Source organism: Pinus tabuliformis, chromosome X, assembly GCF_031772625.1.
Source record: "Pinus tabuliformis cultivar Carrire ecotype Pingquan chromosome X, CPIR1, whole genome shotgun sequence".
Lineage (NCBI taxonomy): Eukaryota > Viridiplantae > Streptophyta > Pinopsida > Pinales > Pinaceae > Pinus > Pinus tabuliformis.
The window spans coordinates 707981352-707991582 of NC_142308.1; positions in this window are offsets into that span (position 1 = coordinate 707981352).

The window sequence follows — 10231 nt, forward strand, 5'->3', positions numbered from 1 at the left end:
GAAACCTAAGAAGTTCGGTGGAAAGGAGAAGAAGAATGTTGCTGCTATTCAGCAGTACTTGGGATCAGATTCAAGCGATGAAACAATAGTTACAGCCATAGGTATTAAAGAGTATGATGTTCTATTTCAAGAACCAAAAGGTATGCCACCCAAGCGGGAAATAGTACATGATATTTATTTGCAGCAAGATGCTCCATTACCTAACATTGGAATGTACAGGATGTCAGCTTTAGAGAATGCAGAGATAAAGAAGCAGGTACAAGAGTTGCTCGATAAAGGGTTTCTACGACCAAGCACATCACCATGTGGATCTCCAATTGTGCCGGTGAGAAAGAAAGATGGTTCGTGGAGAATGTGCATTGATTATAGAGCACTAAATAAAATAATGATCAAGAATCATTATCCTCTTCCTCATATTAATGATTTATTAGATCAATTAAAAGAAGCAGTTTACTTTTCTAAGTTAGACTTGTGAAGTGGTTATCATCAAGTCAGAGTTGCAGAACAAGATGCATGGAAGACTTCTTTCAAGACAAAGCAAGGACTGTATGAATGGTTGGTTATGCCTTTTGGCTTAACTAATGCTCCTACTACATTTATGAGAGTCATGAATGATGTACTCAGACCATTTATTGATGATTTTGTAATTGTTTATTTAGATGACATTCTCATTTTTAGTAAGACATGGGAAGACCATGTAAAGCATGTGAAGCAAACTTTAGATGTTTTAAAAAGAGAAAATATTTATGTAAAATTGTCAAAATGTGAATTTGGCAGAACATCTTTAAATTATTTGGGTTATATTGTAGGGGGTGGTGAATTGAAGATAGATCCCTCTAAGGTTGAAGTAATTGTGAACTGGCCTAAACCCAAATCTGCTACAGAGGTTAGGAGTTTCCTAGGGGCCGCACAATACTGGAGAAAGTTTATTGCTAACTTTTCTTTGATTGCAGCTCCATTACATGCTTTAACAAGATTGAAACAGGTGTTTAAGTGGGGAGGCAAACAACAGAAATCCTTCGACACCTTAAAAGAGAAAATTAGTACAACACCAGTACTAGTACATTATCCCACACATGATAAAGAATTGTATGCATTAGTACAAAGTGTGAAAAAGTGGAAACATTACATAATGGGTAAAGAACAATCATGCATATAGATCATCAACCACTCCAGTATTTGCACTCACAAACTAAATTGCAGCAATCAAGACATTATAGGTGGATGGGTTTTCTACAACAATTTCATCTTGTCATCAGATATAAGAAGGGCATACATAATAAGATTGCAGAAATGTTATCAAGACCAATCATAAATGCATCTACTATACTTAAGCATAACTCAGTAATGCATGAAAGTTACATTGAACAATATGCTCAAGATGTAGATTTTAAAGATGTATATGCAACTTTAAGTCATGGCAAGCAAGTAGAAGAATTGGATTATTATGTAAAGGACCAACTCTTATATCATTTGGGAAAGTTATGCATTCCACAAACTAAAAGAGTTAACATAATTCGAGAAGCACATACTTCTCTCATATCAGGTCATTTTGGTGTAAGTAAAACAGTTGCACAATTGCAAAGGTTCTGTTATTGGCCAAGAATGCATGAGACAGTTTCTAGATATATCAAAGGGTGTACTATGTGTGCTACAAGCAAGCCCAATAATAGGAAATTAGGCTTGTACACTCCACTTCCAATTCCTTGTCGTCCTTGGGAAAGTGTTTCCATGGATTTCGTTGGGGGATTGCCAAAATCTAGGAAGGTTCATGATTATTTGTATGTTGTTGTGGATAGGTTTAGTAAAATGTGTATTTTGATACCATGTAACAAGCAGGTTACAGTTGAACAAACAACAAAGTTGTTCTTTCAGAATGTATGGGTTCATTTTGGGTTACCCACTTCTATTGTATCCGATCAAGATTATTGATTTGTTGGGAAGTTTTCGTCAAATCTATGGGAGTTAATGGACACCAGGTTGAAGAAGAGCACAACATTTCATCCACAAACAGATGGTTAAACAGAAGTGGTCAACATGACAGTGATCCAATTGCTCAGAGGCTATTGCAACATGCATCCCAAGCTTTGGGATGAGCATTTGTGTTATGTGCAGCATGCTTACAACTGTGCCAAGCACTCTTCTACTAAGAGATCTCCCTTTGAGACTTGTTTTGGTTTTATACGAAAGTCTCCCTTGGATTTTGTCTTTGGTAAAGACATAGCAGTTGATGGACACAATGATGTGGACAAAGCAACCAAGTTCATTGAACAAATCCGGGAAATTCACCAGGAAGTACAGGAACAACTGAAAAGAAGTCAAGCCAAGTACAAGGCAAGACATGACAAGCATCGAATTGAGCATAGTTTTCAAGTTGGTGATCAAGTCTGGCTGTACATCAGTAAAGACAAAATGCAGGGTGAAGGTAAGAAGCTAAAACCAATAAGGTATGGACCTTTCAAGATACTTGATAAAATTGGTGAAAATGATTTTCGCCTTGATTTGCCAGCTTATATGCAGATCTATTCAGTGTTTAATGCAAAAAACTTGAGATTGCATGAACCTTCATTGATTAAAGATCCTAAAGAGCAAAGTCAATTGCCTTCTACTGGGGATTTGTTGCCTGAGTATCTCAATAAGTTACAGGAGGACACAATTCTGGACAGGAAGGTAAAAACTACACGTCAAGGGGATGTTGAGTACTTGAGAGTGGGACTCAAAGGTTCAAATCCAAGCAAATCACGATGGATAGGAGTTAGACAGGTGAAGGAGCAGTTTCCTCACTTGCTTGAATGCTAAAAACAAACTTTTGGTGGTCCAAAAGATTTTCAGTGGGAAGGCGTGATCCAAAATGGATCTTGTATAAAAAACTCTAAGTCTAAAGTCTTCATTTGATTAAACAGTGCAAATGAAAGAATGGTAGAAAAACCCAAAATCCAAAGGGAAGCAGAGAAGCGCAGCATGAATGCCCCAGAGCCATTGGATCCATGGGATCAACGAATGAGATTAAATCGCATCGGAGGAAGCCAACGACGTATCAACCTCAGCCTCAAGCGATTTGTGATTAGCGATGACATATGAACTGTGGATCGAGTGCGCAGATCAACGGTGGGGATAAATGATCAATATCACATCGCAATAAACTAAACGGAGGACTTAACACATACATAAGGCTTTCAACGGACCCTAAGGAGTTATGAATTAAACAACGAAGGATTTGAGTTTCGTGGTAAATAGTAATTCGGGCAGGCCACAAGTGGTAAGTGGCATTGGAAGGGCTTTACCCGATTCCATACACTCGCTGACACATAGCATGGCGCAAGAGAGAGAAAACCACTCATTTAGAGTAGGTTTTCCCCGTGCAAGTGGGCCGCCCAAAATGGCCGTCAGCTGTTGGATTAGCGATCACAGATCAGACGGTGAAGAAGGCACGAACTGGTTGGATGATCGGGTTGGATGCGAACCATTGGATTGAAGGCAGATCAACGGTGTGGAATACAAGGGGATTATGACCCATAGTCAATGCGACTTGTGATTGCGATCAAGGCGGACCCGAGAGGATTATAGGGCAGACTTTATATTGTTTGAAGTCTAGTTTTGGCATTTCAGTCAGATTTTCCATTGTTTCAGTGTATTTTCGTGTATTCCCTGTGTAAACGGAAAAGTGTGTTCTCAGGGATTTTCACCTGCACCCGGTCCTTCCATTTGTAAACAGGTTGCCTCAATGCCTTAAGCGTTTTTGCAATGACTGTTTAAATTCTCAGCAGGGAGATGAAGGGACAGCATTGGGAGACAGAGAGCCCAAGAAGGGGATTGAATCAACAACGCTAATAGGCTTAAAATCCATTCAATGGAAGCACAGAGGAGTAGGAGGTCAGAGATAGAGGGGAGACAGAGAGTCAGAGAAAACACACAGCTACGAATAGTTGATCAGAGGCACTAAGAGGGAGAGTCTGTGCACTCTTTAGACTCGAGGTTTTCAAGTGAAATCCCCGTGTAATATCACTGTTTGTTGTGTTATGGCTTTGATTGAGCTCACACCTGTAAACTCTGTTCTTGAAGACATAACTGAAAGCTGGACTAGGGGACGTAGCCAGGAAGTCTGATGAACTCCTTGATTATTTGCTGTGTTGATGTGTTGAATTGTTATGTTTTCCAATTGTTAAATGTTTGTATTATTCACAATCTTTTCGATCCATTGCACTAAATAATATAGGAATTCCTGCACATGAGTCTGTAATACCTTTTCTTCTTGATTTAGTATCCATTTCGGATCATCCATATGCCCCATTAGTCTTTTCTTCATGCCTATCTTCATGATTGATTCCCAACTATCCATGCTTCTGAAAAAATGAAAGACTTCTGAAGGATGACTGCATTAACCTCTGCTTGCTTTTCCTGAGCTTTGGCAAGGCTTTCCTATGTCTCAACAACCTGTAATGGGAGTCTTGTGAATTTTAGTCCACCATTCTACTCTTCATATTTGATCTTCTAATATCCTATAACATACCATATTAGATAAACCAAATAGAAGACAAAAGACATAATCAAAATCATACCTCAATGTGTCTCTTGGGAGGCTATCACATCTGCACAACGTAGTCCAGTTTAACATGATACATAATAACATCAAGAACTTAACCACAATGACAATAATCAACATGCATATTACCGCAATGCATATAACATTAAGTTACTATCATGCATGACTAACTGATGCACGTGCATATGACCGCACTAATAACCTAGCATCTATCATGCATGTAACCACAACAACAATAAAATGACAGGAATACATATAACCACAATGCATATGAAAACGGTTAACCATCATGCCTGCATGTCAAGCATCTAAACATGTATGACAGTCTACTTTTTATCCTGAGGTCCAGTGCTGCAACCTTGCTCTGATACCACTCTCAAGCCACCCCTCCAAAAATTTACCCTCTTTTATAAGCTCCCAAGGTAAATGTGAGGTCTAGTGTTACTATGACATGACCCTACCTCCACGTTTCAGTTATGGAAGTGGGGCTTTCAATTCGACCACAAATTGACATGCTTTAGAGACCACAGACCACTCAAGAGGCTACAAACCACCCAAGGTGGTCAATCCATGAGCTAGAACCCTTTTTCACTGACCCAACTCCATAACCGAACACTTGACACACCTTGAATGCGGTTAGGAGGCTATAACTGCACTCATAAACCTTCTTCCATGTGGTTATGACCTAAATTCCCCAATTCTGTGCCGGTGGTTCCAAGATCTAAACCACTTTTCCAGGCTAGCCTCTAGACCACTTACCAGAACTGCTTGTAACTTTCCAGAATCATAATTAAGATGATAACAATGCCAAATATTCAAGATTGAAGCTAGAAATTGACCTAGACTGCCTAATACACATTAGAAATTTGGTCAAACATATGGTAAATTTGTAAGTTGTAGGTCACAAATTCATATTTGATCTTAAATATTTGAACTTCATTTGAGAATCAATAAGAAGGTCTAATGCCCTCTCAAGTATTTGAAATAACATTTGTTCCTGGTAGTAAGCTACCCCAGGACGAATGTGAGCTCATTGATGTTGCATGCTATATGCGTTAGGTCGTAGGAAGTCAAAGGTACCCTAAGGTTTGAGATAGAAACAAGAGAAATATATAAGCTTGTGACATATACAACTATCGTGAAGAGCCCTCTCAGATAAAAGAATCCAAGGGTTCTTTTCTTAATAACCCAAACTGGTAGACTTGAGATGGGAAATATATTTGTAACTGCCAAATCCCTCAGGAGCTCTTGTAGAACCATCTAACACTAGACCAATTATTATGAGAAAACTAAGAACATGAATAACAATATTAAACTTGAACATGAGCCATTGGGTGTCGAGACTATTTATAGTCTAAATGCCACACTTGACTCTACAAGTCTACCAACATGGTGTCTCACTCAACGATACTTCTCCAAGATACGACTAGGGATCGAAAGTTACCTACAATCATTTTCCAAATATGATATGTGTTATGCGGACATAAGAAACGACCAGATCTTGCTGGATTTTCTAGCGAGACTCCCCAAGACTAGTGCTTGAATAGATGAGAACCTATGATAGAAATATTTCAAATTGCTTTAGGAGTATACATATGTCCTCCATGAAAGGGATAATTAATGTGGATCTTACACAAGCGAATTTCCATATTATTGACCCCATACACATGGTATGAAGTAAAAAATTGTACGAAAAATTGTAGGGCTAGTAGTGTTGACTTGCGAGCTACTGTAATTATCCTCCATTTGATAGTCATTAAATGGTGCCATTATGAGTTGCAATAGAGATCCAGTCGCATTGGGAGGGAGGATAACCTTAGAGAGTGTGAATATCCATATGTATTTGTTAGAGTCCATTGAATAACAAGAGTCAGAAGTTAAGTGGTGTTTGCACTGAATGTGGGACAATGTAGTGGAAAACTCCCTCGTGCCTTTCACATGTAAACATTCTAAACCATTATGGGGGTGTGTTGTCATGTCCACTGGGCATGTGGCTTGGGGGGATGGTGACAAGCTACCCCCCACCCTCTCTCAATCCAAGCACCCCATCTGAGGAACAATAAAATTTATAGTTAATAGGCCTACAAATTACAGAAAAAAAAACCACAATTGTTGATCTCCATCAAACCAAAATTGAAACTGTTCATTTTATTTTAAATCTAATTCATTTGTAAACTATCGTGGATATTTTATTAGATAATTTTATACAACAAATCTACCAAAATATATAATAAAATCCGAAATCTACATTATCAAGGTTCTTTTCTCCTTAGATTTATGGATCTCTTAATCACTATTTATTGCACATGCATGCAAATTCAAATTATGTATATAGTAGATAATAGTGAAATAAAACTCACAAACCAAAAATTAACACAAGATATTACTTGGAAAATCCTTTTGGAGAAAACACAGATGGAAGGTTAGGCTGCTCTACTCTCTTCCTCTATATGGACAATGGACGCAAATACAAAGAAGTGAGCCTGTCACCCGCGGGATACTACAGTGCAAAAATCCTCTTTGTTTGCTCTCTCCCTATCAAATATTAGCCAATATACTCATCTATGTAACAAAATTCAATCAAATAGAATGGAACCCCTTTTCCTCCTATTGTCTTGGTCATAACACAACTTGGTAGCCTACAAGTGGTTAAGTTTGACTCCAACTCTTTTTTTTTTTTTTTGTTAACGAGATCGATTGTGTTATATTGATTCTAAAAAAGAAGGCATAATCCTTGACACACAGAGTTTTTTCCAGATATCTGATTTGATCTCCAGGAATGTTGTTTTCCTTCTTTTACATACAACTGATGGTTGCTTGATTTGCCCACCTCATTGGCCTTATAGACCCTTACAAATTGATTCAGGAGAAACAAAAATTTACATTTCATTGCTAATGATTGAAGTCTAGAGATTTAAGTTAGAAATTGGTGGAGGGAAATGCCTTGATGTTGAATTTTGTTGCTTGCTGAAGCTTCTTTCTGATTAATTGCCATGTTTTCCTTCTATTGTGAAATACTTTTTTGCTCATTTGAAATTGCTCCCTGTTTGATATTTTCTCATTCGACAATTTGAGCTAATCTTTGGAGATTTTTGTTTTCATAGATTGAAGTGAACCAGACCTGAGCGTAGACAACGTCATAGCAAAGAAAATACCTAAGAAAAGACAACGCTAGTGCCTGTGTTTCTGTGGCAATGAGAAAAGGTGAGAATAGAGGAAGGTGCAGAGAAATAAATGAAAGGGTGCAGAGAGATCGTATTTATAAAGGGAGGCTTGGCAACATATAATTGGATCAAAGAGATATTGTATATGTAGAGAAAACAGAGGAAGGGAAGGGAGAAGCATTAAGGGACGCACAGGGGATTGAAAGGACAGAAAGGCACTGCCAAAGAAGGAGGTCGGGGGAGAGTCACAAGAGTCTAGTTATACTGGATGTCAACATTTTTTTATGAAATAGATAAAAGGAAAGGGGAGGACAAGGGAAGAGGCATAACACTTTGGAAGAAAATGATTTGGAAAAAGGAGAGGGTCGTGATTCAAGGGATGTGTCTAACGGATAAATTTTTGTTGATTCTTGATTCTCCTCGTTGTCTAAGACAAGCATTATTTTCCATCTCATCAACTCGACCATTATTCACCCTTAAAACATGATAATAAGAGATATCACCCATATTCCTTGTATCATTTTGAATTTTGGAGGTAATGTGTCTGAGGCCTGCATTGGAGGGGATCATCTTTTTAATCATTTGCTGAATAAGGATTGTTGAATATCCAATTATTATTGGATTTGTGATTTTGGATTCCCTTACAATTTGAACTCCTAGTAGAAGGCCATAAGCCTTAGCACAATTGTTTGATGCTTGGCCCAAACCCTAATCGAATGAAGAAATTTCAATTTCATTGCAATCAATGATGATACCTTGGACCCTTGCATGACCAAGATTGAATTTTGAGGCCCCATCAAAGAAAAACATGTCCTCGATTGCGAATAAAACCAGTCTTTGAATTCCTAATTTTTGAAGTGGATCTTCCATCTAACATGTTGGTATTTGTTTTTTGTATAGGGGGATATAGAGGAATTTTGTCCATTGTAAAACCCATCACTGTTTCTCTTCAATTTGCAGCGAGTTTAGATCTAATTTTTTATTACCTTTTGAAAGGATAGATTCAGTCATCAAACTCCAAGTTTTAGACATGGACTTCCTGCTGTCATGCTTTTTATTTTGAAAGACTAGTTTGTTCCTTGCCAGCCATAATGGCTAGAATAAAAGTGCTGGAAGGTTTGTCAATAAGCGCTTCAAAAAGCCTTTTTTTAAAGTATGAGGATAATGGGATTTCCAATTGATGATAAATTCTAAAATGTTGGGGTTGGGATGTATGTGAGTGAGAAGGGGACTAGTCATCTCACTCCAACAATTTCTTGAGAAAGAGCAAAATAGGAAGATATGACTGATTATTTCTTTAGCCTGAGAGAAAAAAGGGAAGATAGAGGGTCCCTGAATGCCTCTTCTTTTGAGGTTGTTCACGGAGAGGATCTTACCTTTTAGAATTGTTCACATGAATATTTATTTTTTGGAAGAGATTCAGCTTTCCAAACCAATCTTTAGAGGGGCCAGGTGGGAGATTGTTGATTATCTTCTTGCATCTTTGCGTATCTAGTTTGACTATGTATTCTCTTCTTGATGGATTCCATTTGAAGCCATATTTCTATTAAAAAATGATAGGAGCTAATCCTTTAAGTAAACATAGTAGAAGATCTTTTTGATGAAGAAGGTCAAGGGGGACAATAAGGATCTTCCAACTTTCCAAATATTTGTCTTGTCGATTCCATGAAGAGATTTGATCCAAAGTTATGATGCTCGAGTTTTGAAGCCACTGAGTAATGTTGTTGATTTATGGGAAGGTAGAGAGAGATAGATTGCCCATTATACTGTCTTTCCATATATTAATATACTGACATCCTCCATGGACTCTAGATGTATTATCTCTGATTATGGAGAGAGATTTTTTGCAGAGTTTCCAAATATGAGACCAAGGTCTGTTGGGGATTTGAAAAGTGAGGAGATGGTGATGAGGAGCATTAATGTATTTATATTCCAGAACCTACTTCCACCAAGAGGCTTTGCCAGAGAGAAGCTTCCATATGATTTTAGCTACTAAATCAAGATTCATAAGGCTGGGATGCCTTATTTCTATTCCTCCCTTTTCGTAGGCTAATGTGACTTGTTTCCAGTTTATGAGACTAACCTTTTTTGTCTCGTTTTTCCCTCTCTGTGAAAGAATTTTTTTGGTTATTATCTCAATTTGTTTTTGAATCCCTACTGGAGCTTGGAGAATAGAAAATTGATATAATGGGAGAGCAGAAAGAACATACTTGATCAAGATGGATCTCCCGGCTAAGTTAAGCCATTGCATGCCCCATTGCTTTATTTTTCTCTTCATTTTGACTAATGCATCTTCCAAAATCTCAGATTTCAATGAACCATTTAAGATTGGCATTCCCAAATATTTAAAGTGTTTCCAATTCAGCTTGAGAGGAATACCAAAAATCTGTGAGAAACTTTGAAGGACCCCAATGGAGGCATTTTAGCGATAGATATAACTCTTGAGCTTGTTGATGGAGCCTCCTGACAACTCCATAAATTGATCCATTTTTTAAAAATATTCTAGCTAGAATGCAGGATGTTC